The sequence below is a fragment of the Schistocerca americana genome, chromosome 1, assembly GCF_021461395.2.
Source record: "Schistocerca americana isolate TAMUIC-IGC-003095 chromosome 1, iqSchAmer2.1, whole genome shotgun sequence".
NCBI classification, from domain to species: domain Eukaryota; kingdom Metazoa; phylum Arthropoda; class Insecta; order Orthoptera; family Acrididae; genus Schistocerca; species Schistocerca americana.
In genome coordinates this window covers 352,182,234-352,196,980 of record NC_060119.1, presented here as the reverse complement: position 1 = coordinate 352,196,980, position 14,747 = coordinate 352,182,234, and positions in this window count along the sequence as shown.

Genomic DNA, 14,747 nt, shown 5'->3' with positions numbered 1-14,747 from the left:
CCTTGATGTCGTCATTCTCGTCTTGTGGCAACGACAAGCACCATATCATCCTCACTTCTTAGTGGGTGGACTAAATCCAATAAAATAGTCGTATTCTGATTCTGTAGATATACACTGAAGCGCCAAAGAAACTGGTATAAGCGTGATTATTGAAATACAGAGATATGTAATTAGGCAGAATACAGAGCGTTTTCGTCACCGCCTATATAAGATAAGTTCCTGGCGCAGTTGTTTGATCGCTTACTGCTTCTACAATGTTAGGTTATCAACATTTAAGTGAGTGTGAATGCGGTGTTATAGTGGCCCCACGAGCATGGGACACAGCATCTCCGAGGTAGTGATGAAGTGGGGATTTACTCGTACGACCATTTCACGAGTGTACCGAGAATATCAGGAATCCGGTAAAACATCAAATTTCCAACATCGCTATGGCTGGAAAAACATCCTACAAGAACAAAAAAAAATGGTTCAAATGGCTCTGAGCACTATGGGACTTAACATCTTAGGTCATCAGTCCCCTAGAACTTAGAACTACTTAAACCTAACTAACCTAATGACATCACACATATCCATGCCCGAAGCAGGATTCGAACCTGCGACCGTAGCAGTCCCGCGGTTCCGGACTGCAGCACCTAGAACCGCACGGCCACCGCGGCCGGCTCCTACAATAACAGGACGAAAGACGATTGAAGAGAATCGTTCAACGTGACAGAAGTGCAACCCTTCCGTAAATTGCTGTAGATTTCAATGCTGGGCCATCGACAAATGTCAGCGTGCGGACCATTCAACAATACATCATCGAAATGTGCTTTTGGAGCCGAAAGACCACTCGTGTACTCTTGATGACTGACGACACAAAGCTTTACGCCTCGCCTGGGACCGTCAACACCGACAATGGACTGTTGATGACTAAAACATGTTGCCTGGTCGGACGAGTCTCGTTTCAAAGTGTATCGAGCGGATGGACGAGTACGGATATGAAATCTATGGACCCTGCATATAGCAGGGGACTGTTCAAACTGGTCGCGGGTATGTAATGGTCTGGGACAGGTGCAGTTGGAGTGACATGGGACCCGTGATACGTCTAGATACGGCTGTGACAGGTGATACGCACATAAGCATCCTGTCTGATCACCTGCATCCGCTTGTGCCCATTGTGCATTCCGACGCTCATGCCCATTGTGCATTCCGACGGACTTGGCCAATTCCAGCAGGACAATGCGACACCCCATACGTCCAGAACCGCTACAGAGTGGCTCCAGGAACACTCTTCTGAATTTAAACACTTCTAGTGGTCAGCAAACTCCCCAGACATGAACATTATTGAGCATATCTGGGATGACTTGCAACGTGTTGTTCAAAAGAGATCTCCACCCTCTTGTACTCTTACGGCTTTATGGACAGCCCTGTAGGATTCATGGTGTCAGATCCCTCCAGCAATACTTCAGACATTATTCGAGTCTAGGATACGTCGTGTTGCGGCACTTCTGCGTGCTCGCGAGGCCGCTACAAGATATTAGGCAAGCGTACCAGTTTCTTTGGCTCTTCAGTTTAGTGCAATTTTAAATTATTCCTGAGAAGCACTCTAAGTCTGTTGCCGTTCTCAGTCCATACAAGCGATATAGGAGACAATCTGAGCAGTCGTCTTAACTGTTTCCACATGTGCTGTCGTTTACCGGCTAGTAAAATCGTCAAAAGATCAATACGAAATACAAAATGGTTCAGACACGATATCTGTATGGTGCGAAAAATGTCAGTTGACACTGAACAATAGTGATGTTCTCCATAAATTCCGCTGATTTGGGTCGCACGATAAATCACAAAAATGTAAATGTTATTTATTTGGCTGAATACCTAACGATTACAATTATGAATAGCTCAAGCTGGAATGCTCGCAAAGAGAGTGTTGTGGGCAAACGAACGAAAGATTGTGTTTTATAGGCAGAACACTTGGTAGGTGCAACAAATGTACTACAGAGACTGCTTACACGATGCATGTTCGTCCTCGGCTGTGGTATTGCTGTGCAGAACGAAATCCTTACCAAACAGGACGGATGGAGGAAATCGAAAAAGTTTAAAGACAGGCAACTTCTTTTTGTATTATTGCAAGTTAGTGGCGGAGTGTCACGGATATGGTAAGCGAGTTTGGGTGTCAAACATTAAAACAAAGTGATTTTTCCCTGAGGCGAGATATTTTCACGAAATTTAAGTAATCAACTTTCTCCTCAAAGTGCCAAAATAACAGGGTTGGAACTTTAATAGTGGCAACTATTTATTTACAGCTCGTACAAAAAAGATACGTGTTTCGAAGTTTTGCAGACCTTCAAAGTAGTAACCAGCACTGCGTATAACCCGTTGCCAGCGATGTGAAAGTCGTAGGATACTCTTAGCAGTGTCAGTTGTGTTGACAGTTCGAGCGGCGCGGTCTATTGCACGACGAATTTGTAGCAGCTGTGAAAGGAATGCCGTGAAGTGTTTCCTTCAGTTTAGAAATCGAGTTGAACTCACGAGGGTTTAAGTCAGGGGAGTGCAGTAAGTGGTATACCACTTAGCAGCCCCATCAGCCAAATAAATCAGTAACAGCTTGCACTGTACGTGCTTGAGCATTGTCTTGCAAAATGATGGTGAGGTCCTGCAGAAAGTGTCATTACTTCTGTCTCTATGCTGTTTATTTTTGGAACACAACCTACGAACAGCTATTTTGTTCGAGGTGTAGCCGGCTGTTGCGCCCGAGCGGTTCTAGGCGCTTCCGTTCGGAACCGCGCTGCTGCTACGGTCGCAGGTTCGAATCCTGCCTCGGGTATGGATGTGTGTGGTGTCCTTAGGTTAGTTAGGTTCAAGTAGTTCTAAGTCTAGGGGACTGATGACCTAAGATGTTAAGTCCCATAGTGCTCAGAGCCATCGAATTTTACGAGGTGTAAATAAATAGTTGCCACTATTGAAGTTCCAACCTTCGTATTTTGTGGGCTCCCCCTTACATAGGGAGAAATGGCTATCATGATAAAATAAGAGAAGTCAGTGCTCTCACGGAAAGTGTTGTTCATTTTCCCATGTGCAATTCGAGAGTGGACGCTGATTCTACGAGCCCTTTGTCGAACAATTGACTTTGAAATGAAGAGTAATGATATAGACTGTAGAATGAAAAAAAATGGTATTATCGAGACGATCCTAGGTCCAAGATGTGAACTGGTGCCGCTGTTCTGCACTCCCACTAGAGGTACTGGCATTAGGAAGTAAAGCTGTCACCCATAAAACAGCTCTGTTGGATTTTTTCCACCAACTGCATCCATACTTGCTGCTATGGAGGACCTTCAGGTGGATCCATGCTCTTAATGCAAAGTCTCCAGTTACTGCCGTAGTGCAAAATGATAGTTTCCCGACAGAAAAAGTGAACAACATCAGATAGGACACAGACCCAGCAGATCTGGCCATCGCTAAAAGCGTCTAGAGGAACTTGTTGTGACTTGGCAAGACAGCCAAGCCACTATGAGTTAGCCGAAAGGCACGCGTTTAAGCTCACGCAGGCTGGCGTGAGGTCTGGAACAGTTAAAGGAGTTGAGTCTAGTAAAAAAAATACGTAGCTTCTGGAATACTTAACTTTAATCCATAATTGGTGAACATCGGTCTGACGGTACATGCATCACAAGATAAATAGCAAATGATAATGGCGCCTTGCTAGGTCGTAGCAAATGACGTAGCTGAAGGCTATGCTAACTAACGTCTCGGCAAATGAGAACGTAAATTGTCAGTGAACCATCGCTAGCAAAGTCGGCTGTACAACTGGGGCGAGTGCTAGGAAGTCTCTCTAGACCTGCCGTTTGGCGGCGCTCGGTCTGCAATCACTGATAGTGGCGACACGCGGGTCCGACGTATACTAACGGACCGCGGCCGATTTAAAGGCTACCACCTAGCAAGTGTGGTGTCTGGCGGTGACACCACAGAACTTCTGACAGCAACGAGCTTTACCGCCGTTCCTTTTCCATGTAGAATCTGGAGGCGACATTAGCTGCTGCTAGGGTCAGGACATCTCGTCTCAGTCAACTGTGTTACGGTATGTGGCATTTCGGAGGAGCAGCGTAAGAGGTCCTCCTCACCATTTTCAACCTTATCCGGAGAAATGGACAACTACCACATGCATGAAGAGACGCGAGACCAACACCCTCCTCGAAGATGAAAAGACTGAATATGCCTACATGGTTACCGTTGTTGTGATCTCACTGGCATAAAGTTGTAATCTGTCTTCTTGACTGGGTTCGTGTTTCCAGGCAGATACTTAGTCGATTCTACTGTCGTTTACCGAGATAGTATGTCATCATTGATAGCCTGGCATGCTGGAGACGGCTATACAGCAAGTTTTCTGTCTAGATACCATCTAGGAGATATGTTGCGAAGTTGAAAAGGCCGAATCACTTGGAGGCGTATACCATTACCCAGCTCCATCAATGGACATTCCGCAGACTGCTATTCACGTTCAAACGAATCTTCTTGCGCACGCGCTGCTTCCGGTATACAGTTGGAAAAACCCAATGAGATAGGTATCAGCAAGACAAGTGTGTCCCACAGGTAATCGTCCGGCGTGTGTCCATCAGACAGAAGGATTTTCGGATAATAATCACCGATTAGTCTGCAGCTCTTCTGATTAGGATTGTGCTAGGAGTCGACGGTCGATTGTGCGTTAATTGCAGATTTGAAGTATACTGACTGCTGAAGTGAGCCTGTGGTATATCAGTATACTAGATTCGTCACTCCTTGATCCTGCATTCTGTCGAGCTCGCCAAAGCGAAGGGAATAGAACTAACTTGGATTTAAAGTTGAAGAGAGTTGCAATTCCAAGTTATGCGTGTTTCACAATTGTGTGAAGAACCTAGTGCTGAAGAGAAACTGATTGGAAACTCAGAGCATAACTCTTCAAATTGTTTAAATGGAATATTACGGAGTCGACATGGGAGTTTTTCTGAAAGGGATATTCGTAATCTTGTAAATGTATTAAGTTGTAAGAATGGGTTATAGATGATAAAAGAAGGAATAACACAGATGAAATGTATGTAGGACACCCTAGTTTCAACCATGCCATCGACGGTAGCTGCTTTTTTACAGTAGCTAACAAAGCGACTCCATAAAATGGTGGATAAGCTGTCGAAAATACGTAAACATCGGTAAATATCAGATTGACGCTGAGGTTTCCGAAGCAGTGTCGACTCCCAATCCTGTAGGTTACATGTTACAAATATGGTTCGTTGGTGCAGACAGATTGGTCTACTGCGCTTGTGATATTACTGCTGAGGCATCGACATATGGCTGTTGATATCAGAAAGAGCTGTACCGGGTGACCTTACCGAAACACGTGAATTTAATTATAGGTATAACGCAACAGCTAACGTAGTAAATTTATTTTATTAAACACGAATGGCCGTATCATAAGTGAAACGTGGATGCTGTAACTCACTAGATGATAAAATAGAGAGTTTCATCAAACTACCAAATGAAACATAATTTACTGTGAACTTTAGGTTAAGCACAAGAATACTAACTCATTACATTCATTAAGTATTAATACAAGTATACAATGGAACTAAAATGTCAGCAGCTTGGTAAGGGTAGGGTAATGATATGGAGGTGAATACGTTAAAGCCAACACATCATCAGGGTAAATGATTAAGATCGCAAAGTCGCATAGTGACTGCCAAATGTAAGTCAGAGGTGAAAAGAAAGAACTACGCAAAGAATCATGCATGCACGCACAATCTTGAGCGTATGTTGATTTCAAGACTGCCAATGAATGAACTTGAATTAGAAACGTGAAAGCCCTAGCGTCAATCAGAAAACTCTGCATGCATCCTAGCCCTTGGTTTGCAAACGTTGGAGTGGCTCACCATACTTAGTGTTACCGGTGCCTGCGAGTGGCGGCTGTGGTAGCTGAAAATTCTACGTCATATGACGTGATCCAAAGGCTACTCTCCCATCTTGTACACCAATGACAGTGATTCTTCCGAGTGCCGACCAATCAGATCCGTTGTAATAATGCAACAGTTTCCCTTCCGTGCTAAGTTCAAAGAAAATTAAGCAGCTGTGCGGGTCTTTAGTGCTGGAGTCCAGAAACAAGCAGCTCCTCAATCCCACCATTCGCATTATTCCATGTTTAGCCAACAAGGACTTCTTCACGTACACACAGCGATTGTTTTTCTCCCACTCTACACTTTTTTCATATTATCTAATGGTAGCTGCTCTTACAGTTTCTTAACGAAGCCAACATGAAGGCAGTTACCGTGGCGCTAGCATGATGGCTACACTTCCTGTGTTCTTAAACACAATGGCCCCGAACGGCCTCCTGTCTCGCTCCAGTTCAGAGAGCGTGTCTTGGTACTACTTCGAGTCTAGCATTTTCCCAGAATAGTGGCTTCCCGCAAAGAGCAAGGCGCCACTATACTGCTCTACCTTACCGTACGATCGTGACGTGTCTCTTCGGTGCGAGCGGACAGTCCACGTTAACAACGCTATACAACGTCTTCCCACCGTTTAGGACACAAAACAGATGGTGGGTCTTTGGCTGAATTCAGCCCGCACGCAGTATACTGTTCTGAACTTTCTGCCTGTTCTCCTCCTTCCCCTGGCGGTGTTTATCCTTTGAAAAGGTCTACAGTCCCTCATAATGGCATGATGCTGGCTATCTCCCTGATCGGGTGACCTCTAATTAACCTGTCGAATCCGCCCGGCGGATTAACGACGAGGGCCGATGTGCCGGCCAGCCTGGATGTGGTTTTTAGGCGGTTTTCCACATCACGCTAGGTAAATACCGGGCTGGTCCCCATGTTCCGCCTCAGTTACACGTCCTGGGGGGTTAGGGATGGCGGCAGGAAGGGCATCCGGCCACCCCTTAAACATTAACATGCCAAATCCGATTAACCATGGCTGACCCTACGTCACTGCGGGACAAGGCTCAAGCGATAGCGATAGAGACAGTAGTGGCATATGGAAATCGTTGACATGAACTTCAATCTTTCTTGTGCCCTCGTTTCTATGAGAGCGTTGTGAAAAGTAATGATTCCGAATTTTTCATGTGAAAACTATTGAAGATTTTTTAAATAAAACAAACTTCTTAATTCATCATCTCTAAATATTTGTAGTTCTCTGCCACTAGAGCATGCTGGTCCAAACTGTGCCCCTGGGGCGCCAGCGCCCTCGATCGCCCGCGGCCAGCGCCCCGGGCGAATTCGTATGTTGTCGCAGTGGCCGAGCAGTGTCGCTCAGCTGACCGTGCGGACCGCCCGCCGCTCCTCGCCTCGCCATGCCACTGTACGCGCGCTTCGTACGAACGACAGACCGCCGCGCCAGCAGCGGTTAAAAGCACGGATACGACACAAAGCCGATAGTCAACAGACGTAAGGCTGCAGTGGATCCAGATGGATGGTCAACAGCAGCAGACAAAAAGTAAGAGGAGCGGTGCGTCCGCACTTTTTAAACCCGATTGGGAAATTAATTTCCTTTGTACAGCTGTCGAAAATCATGCCAAATGTTTAGTAGGTCATCGGAACCTCATGTATTTAAAAAAGTACTCGACTGAACGGCACTTTAATATCTGTCACAAATATCAGTTCGAAAATTTGTCGCAAGAGGAACGCCCGTCAAAGCTTGAAGAACTGAAAGAAAATTTCAAGCAGCATTACAGTGAAGTAAGTGTTTCCTATCGTATGACTCTTTATTATTTATAAAGATGATAAATAAAACTATATTTTATAATGTGATATGTCACTTAGCGATGTGCCAGTTGTCGAATATCAGATTGTCAGCAACAAGGAACATTACTTTTCGGTTAATTTTTATATTTGGGTTGCATTAAATGGCGTCGCACAGACATAAGAAAAAGTTTCAGGTGCGGTATTTTTGCCACTTTCTGAAAAGCCGTCACAAACGCTCTTTCGGGCAGCAAAGTGTCATTAAGAGTCATTCTTTGTTTTTGTATATTTGTGTTTTTATGGATGGGAGAACATATGTTGTAGTTTGATTTATGTTTTCAATTAATTAAAACGCAAATATTCCACAAGATATAAAATTATTTTACGACCACATTTCTCTGGCCCTGCTAGCGTCTAAGGCCGCTTTTCAGAGGAACTGGGGGAGAACACACCTAAAACCAATATTTTTGTTAGTTTTTTATTTGAGTTTCAATGAATGAAACAATTAATTGTTAAAATGATAAAAGTGTTTTAAAAAACAGGATTGTACAAAATTAATTGTATGTTCTTTTTTTTCGTGGTAAGAGCAGGAAACAGGTGGGCAAAATTCGCGCGCAAGTTACAAATGCTCGCTGAGAATTACGAAAGCAGGGAAACCCTTTTCGGCTGGGAATCTCATCAAGGATTGCCTGCTCGGCTCGGAGGCTTGTATTTGCCCCAAGTCGAGAATGGCTGACGTTGGCTGTTCCTTATTCGCGGCAGCCCATTGTCTGATACACCAGAAGATTGTCAACATAAAAAATGTTATGGACACAGTTCTTCGAACGGTTAATTATCTTCGATCGCATGGACACACACATTCCCAGTTTAAAGAATTTATGGCTGATATCGAAGCGGAATATCCGGACATCCCCTACCACGCCGAAGTAAGATGGCTGAGCAGAGGAAAGGTGCTTCATCGGTTTTTCTCCTTGAGGGGCGAGATAAATACTTTTATGGAAATGTGGACATTTTCCTGCGCTAGACAGCGCTAAATAAGATGTGGATTTTTCAGATTATGTTCAAATCATTTGCGAATTACAAGAACATTCTGAAAACAAATTTTTGGAGAAAACTGAGCTTCAAACGGCCTCGATATTTTTGTTAGCCCGTTTTCCCTTTGGGCAGAGGACGTATCACAAGTACTTAAACTAGAGCTGATTGACCTGCAGTGCAATATCCGCCTAAAGGACCGCTTTCTTATGTGTAAAACTCTGGATGACTTTTACAGCTGCCTTCCACGAGAGAAATATCGTCTTTAGCACAAGTACGCGGCCAAAGTTCTCTCATTGTTCCACGTATATTTATGAGCGCTTTTTCTCTTTTAAAGCTTGCTAAAACTAAGAACCGTTCATTACTTGGCGATAAAAATTTGACTAATTCTTTGAGGCGAGCAGTATCACGTAATGTTGTACCAAACCTAGACAAAATCGTTTCCTCGAAAAAGAAAAACATGTAAAATGTTAATTGTCGTCTTCAACAATGTTGACTGTAGGAATTAAAGAGCCTTATAGCCTTAATTTTATTTTTTAATAATTTTTCAAACTTCGTCAGTTAAAATTGCTACGTACAAAAGAGAAATCTAAGCATCCGATTTCTTAACTCTGAAAAGGGATACAAAAAGCTGTAGCACGAAGTACAACAGAAAATATTTACTTGCACTATTAACAGTAAGAATGAGACTCTATATCCCTTACACAAAATTATTTCTAAAATAGAATATTAATGACTAGTTCATTTTAGAAACTGATATATTTTTCAGAAGCCGCCTATGGTGGTACATATGACGAGTGTGCATGTGCAGTACTAATAGAATCAACCTGTGGGTCAGAAAACTACTAAGTTATTCTTCGATTCTTGTTTTGGACATTGTTTTCTATAGCTTTGCGTAGTAATTCTGTCACACGAACACTAGTTGTTACCCAAACAGTAAATGGTTTGCTTGTTTTAGCGCTGGTGGACCTCTTTTACAGAGGTGCGCTTCCTCTGTTACTTTGTTTACGTTGGATCTGACTGCGGGACAGTCCAGCGCAGAGCAGTGGTGTGCGGTCTCACTCGCTCCTCAGCTGTCTCTCTCGCTCCTATGCCAACACTAGCGACACAATGTCGCGGACGGGGCGCTGAACTATACTGCCTTGCGCCCCGCGGGATGAGCCTGCACTAGAGGTTTCCGAATTGTACAGTGCACCATGGCGGCGTGTATTGTAACTACGTGGGTGGTTGAGAAACAGCGGAGTGTGGGGGTAACTCCACAAATTATTTAGATCTAACAATAGATATGAGTGATAACAATGGTCTTTTCAATATTTATAGGAAACTTACCAGACATTGTAATACCTGCAAGTTCTCAAAACCTAGTAACTCATAAACACGCTGCCTTTCATTCAATGATAGGTCTACATTACCTGTGTCGATCCCAATGAGTGATGATAACTTCCAAATTGAATTAAATACAGTCAGACACTTAGCAACTAACAATGGCTAACACATGTCTTGGTGGTCTCCATAATGCATATAAATCAGAAACAATAGGTGCCCTCTCTTCTTTACCCATTTCTCGACCAACCAACCACTTCAGGACCTCAATAAATGGTTCACGATTCCATGTTTACAAAACGGTCTCTGACAATGAACAGAAAGCTTAAATCCAGGAACTTTAAGACATTATTTTATGTGCTCAACGATGTTGAACACTTTTCCCCCAAGGTAAAGAGTGGAACATACAACATAGCTTGTAATTATGACAAATTGTGTACAGGTCAGGGTGGCGGGGCAATATGCACCATAGAAGTCGAAAATTTAGAAAAGGACTCTCTACTTTTGCAGACCACTTGATTAAAGAAAGCTACAGTTACAAGATGCAACATGAAGTCTTACATCACAACCGTAAAGGGAGTAAATTAATAAACATACGTCAATTTGACCCGGTTTAATACTGAGCGATCAGCCACAGTTCCGTTACTCACCACTGCTAACTGCTGATACTACTCATAATTCCATTCAGACTATATTGTAAATTATCCCTCCTTCACACATACCCCATCTTTCTTTTCTTTAAGTTACTACAGTTTCAAGTGCCGTGTTAAAAATTTTTACTTTGTGTAGTCATAGCTGGTTCACTTATTTGCTTAATCTCACTTGTATGTCTACTGTTTGTTATACTGAACCTGTTAAAGATAAGATTATTTTGTACAGCTGCCCATTAAACCACCCATGAAACATGGCAACAATGTTTATTGTTAAATTTATTTTCTTCTCGGAACAATTGTTGTAATTTTCACATAGTTCATTATCTAATCTGTCACATGTTATCTAAGTTCAATAATTATGCATCACATTTTCACAGAAATTATTCCTTTAGTTTTAGTACTAAATCAAACACCAACAGCTGTCATTTTGGGATACCGAGTGAGATCCTCTGTAGATGCACTCCTTTAAATCATTGATACTACAGGAATTTCACAGCCATATACATATATATTTGTGCCTGTTAATGACATAGCCAGCGAAAACCGGTATGAAAATCAAATAATAAATATTGTAAAATATTAGAGCAGTGTCATGTGTGATTACATTCATAATGTTTAAAATATTCTACCAAGAACCTACGGAACAGTCAATCAGGGCTATTATTTATTTGTTGCTTAATCGGCTTTCGGTTCCTTAGGCCATCATCACAGGTAAAATGAGGCGCGCCTGCACAGATATTACTGATACAGATACAGAAGATACATAAAACGTTGTAATAGAGCGTGTTTACAAAGAAAAATATTACATTTTTATGTTATGTAGAAATCGTTACGTTTAACAAAACACGAAAAATACATAAAATAAAGTTTTATCTTTAAATGGATAGAATTTAAACTATTGTGTTTGGTTGTTTAAAACTATGCTGACAAGATGGGTCATGTGCTTATAATTTCAAGCAATTCCTATAATTAGAATTTCAACGTTTCTTAACGGTATGGAAAACTTCATCGGAACGTGAGAGAAGCTGGAGACGAAAAAAGATTGATTTTTACATACTGTTAACAGAAAACTACCCATTTGGTGTAGATTATATTGTTGTTCGTGGTGTTAACAGGAAACCATGCGATGTAAATTAAGAAGTTTTACATTCTGTTAACAGAAAAACACTCATACGATGTAGATTATGAAGTCTTACATACTGTTAACAGAAAACCACCTACACCATATTGAGAAGTTTTACGTACTTTAGCAAATCCACGGAGATGACAATAATACTACTGGAAATACTTGAAATCAATGTTCGTATGACACGCAAAGGTACTTTAGTTTTAAACGACTAAACATTAAATTTTCCCCCTTTTTTAAATTAAGTTTGAGTTATAGAAATGTTAGATTTCAATAGAAAACTGAATGTTATTTTATATCTGTTGTTAAATCTAACAGTTTCCACATAAAACTTCATTTTTAATTCTTCGTCCAATGTAACAATTTCTACATAATATAAAAACATAATACTTCAAATTGTAAACATTCTACATTTCATCATTTTACACATCATCTGTACCAGTAATATCTATAAAAATCACACATCATTTTACCTTCATTTGTGACAATGAGTTTTTACTTCACGCAGACCTAAGAAAACATAAGCTGTTCGTGATCAAATAAATAAATTTTTTTGGACAATTAGGCTGAGATTCATTCCAAAAATCCTCAGGAAGTGTAATCCACCCACGGAGAAGGTATCTTACAAACCCCTCATTCGACCAGTGCGTCAATACTGTTCCTGAGTCTGTGACTGGTACCCGAAAGGATTAGTAAAGGAAACAGAAAAGATCCAAAGGAGGGCAGCTACATTTAGCGAACGTGAAAGCTTCATGGAGATGCTCGTCGAACTCCAGTAGCAGACGCTTTAAGTGAGGCACAGTGCGTCATGAAGGCTCAACCCTGTCGCTATGCAAAATATCAGTACAATTTGTAAAACGTTGTAACGTTGTACAAAGACTGGTCCAAACTTTATCTTTACCACTATGCAAAGTCTGTCCCTTCTTCCCAATACGGGTTCTTCTAAATGCACGTACAAGCAACGTACAACAATGGGTTGGGTTGTTTTGGAGGAGGAGACCAGACAGGGAGGCCATAGGGCTCATCGGATTAGGAAATGACGGGGAAGGAAGTCGGCCGTGCTCTTTCGAAGGAACCACCCCGGCATTTGCTTGGAGCGATTTAGGGAAATCACGGAAAACCTAAATCAGCATGGCCGGACATGGAATTGAAACGGTGTCCTCCCGAATACGAGTCCAGTGTGCTAACACAACAATGCATCTGAAGCGTATGTATGATAAGAAATTCCAGTTCTAATGGTTAAAAGATCGTTTGTGCGTTACCTGTCGTTCACTTATTTACTAAAATGGAGTTAGGTAGATACAAACAATACTACCTTTCCTTAGTAAAATAATCCCGCCGGCTGGAGTGGCCGAGCGGTTCTAGGCGCTTCACTCTGGAACCGCGCGACCGCTACGGTCGCAGGTTCGAATCCTGCCTCGGGCATGGATGTGTGTGATGTCCTTAGGTTAGTTAGGTTTAAGTAGTTCTAAGTCCTAGGGGACTGATGACCTCAGAAGTAAAATCCCATAGTGCCCAAAGCCATTTGAACCAAAATAATCCCACATGTCAAACTGACATTGATGTACCACACAGTAGTATGAAAAGTTAATGCACGGTTATAATCAATTTTTTTAAAAAAAGCCCTTAGTCCCTGAGCTATTTTTCTTAACAAACCGCTAACTCCACTCTTAATGCGTATAGTCCGTTTACTTATGAAAACTATTTAAAGTCAACTACTTGATTCTATAGATCATGTGAAATATAGACTTATGGTTCTTTAGGAGCTCTTGTTAAATTAAGAACAGACGAAACTTCCTATTATAACACTCATTTTTTTAACTACTGTCTCTCGTCGGTCTTTGTACTGAGAAAATGAATACCCTTATCAGAATACGATCTAATATTTATATCCCTGACTTTTTATACAATCAACACACAACGTCTCTGCGACGAGACTTTACACAATTTACTGTTTAACGTAAAATAATACATGAGGCAAAATATTGGGTTTTAAAGTCACCCCGTTTCTGTAAAACTGGTGAGACTACTCCATATTTTGTTCCACAACTCTTTCAATAAGAAAGCAAAGATATGTTTTCTCTACAGTCAGCGATATACTATTTGCGCTTTGTTCAATATTTTATTTATTTATTTCTTGAAAATATTTATAATTCTTAATGTATTGTGAACTTGGTTTTGTACCCAGTAGGCCTATTACTCATAATAAAAAACGACCTTTATTACGTTAATATATCTTTTTTGTTCTTATCCAAAAGCAGCTACTCGAAAGTAGATGTCAAAGATATCTCTATATACTTATTTTGCTTTATTTTGAAATCTTTCTCAATATGGATCAGTAATATGTTTCCACTTCACTGGTTCCCTATTAGTTGAAAACTGATATATTTTTTCTTATTTTTACCCCTTTTTCTTTCTTGTATAATATTTTCATCTTTATCTTTTCACTATTGATGTTTTTCTTGAAATTATATCATTAGGCAAAATAACCAAGTCGGAAACCTTGGGTTTAACTTTTTCCCACAAACAACATCTTTGTTTCTTTTACTTCCAGTAAAATCTGTCGTCACTGTGCATGAGTGTAAGTCTACCTACAGACCGACAAAAGTCTAGACTATTAAAAAAAAAAGGTCACTACCGTTACTTTAGCTTTGCATTTAACAAATTGAAGCAAAATCTCTTCCCCTTCAGCCGTTGCTTTCTGACAATCTTTGTATTCCACTGACTATTACAGTGATTTAGACACTCATTACACAACAACAACGTAACTACCATAATCCGATTTCCGAGAAACTCCTCTCTATGGAAGAGGGTCAAAATAAGGGAACACGTGTCTCAGATTATTCGTAGATATTCGACAGTTTCTGGGACAATGTTACTCAAAGTTTTGGAGCGAGTAAATAGTTCAACCGAAGTGATAGTCCTTGCCCACCAGTGCTC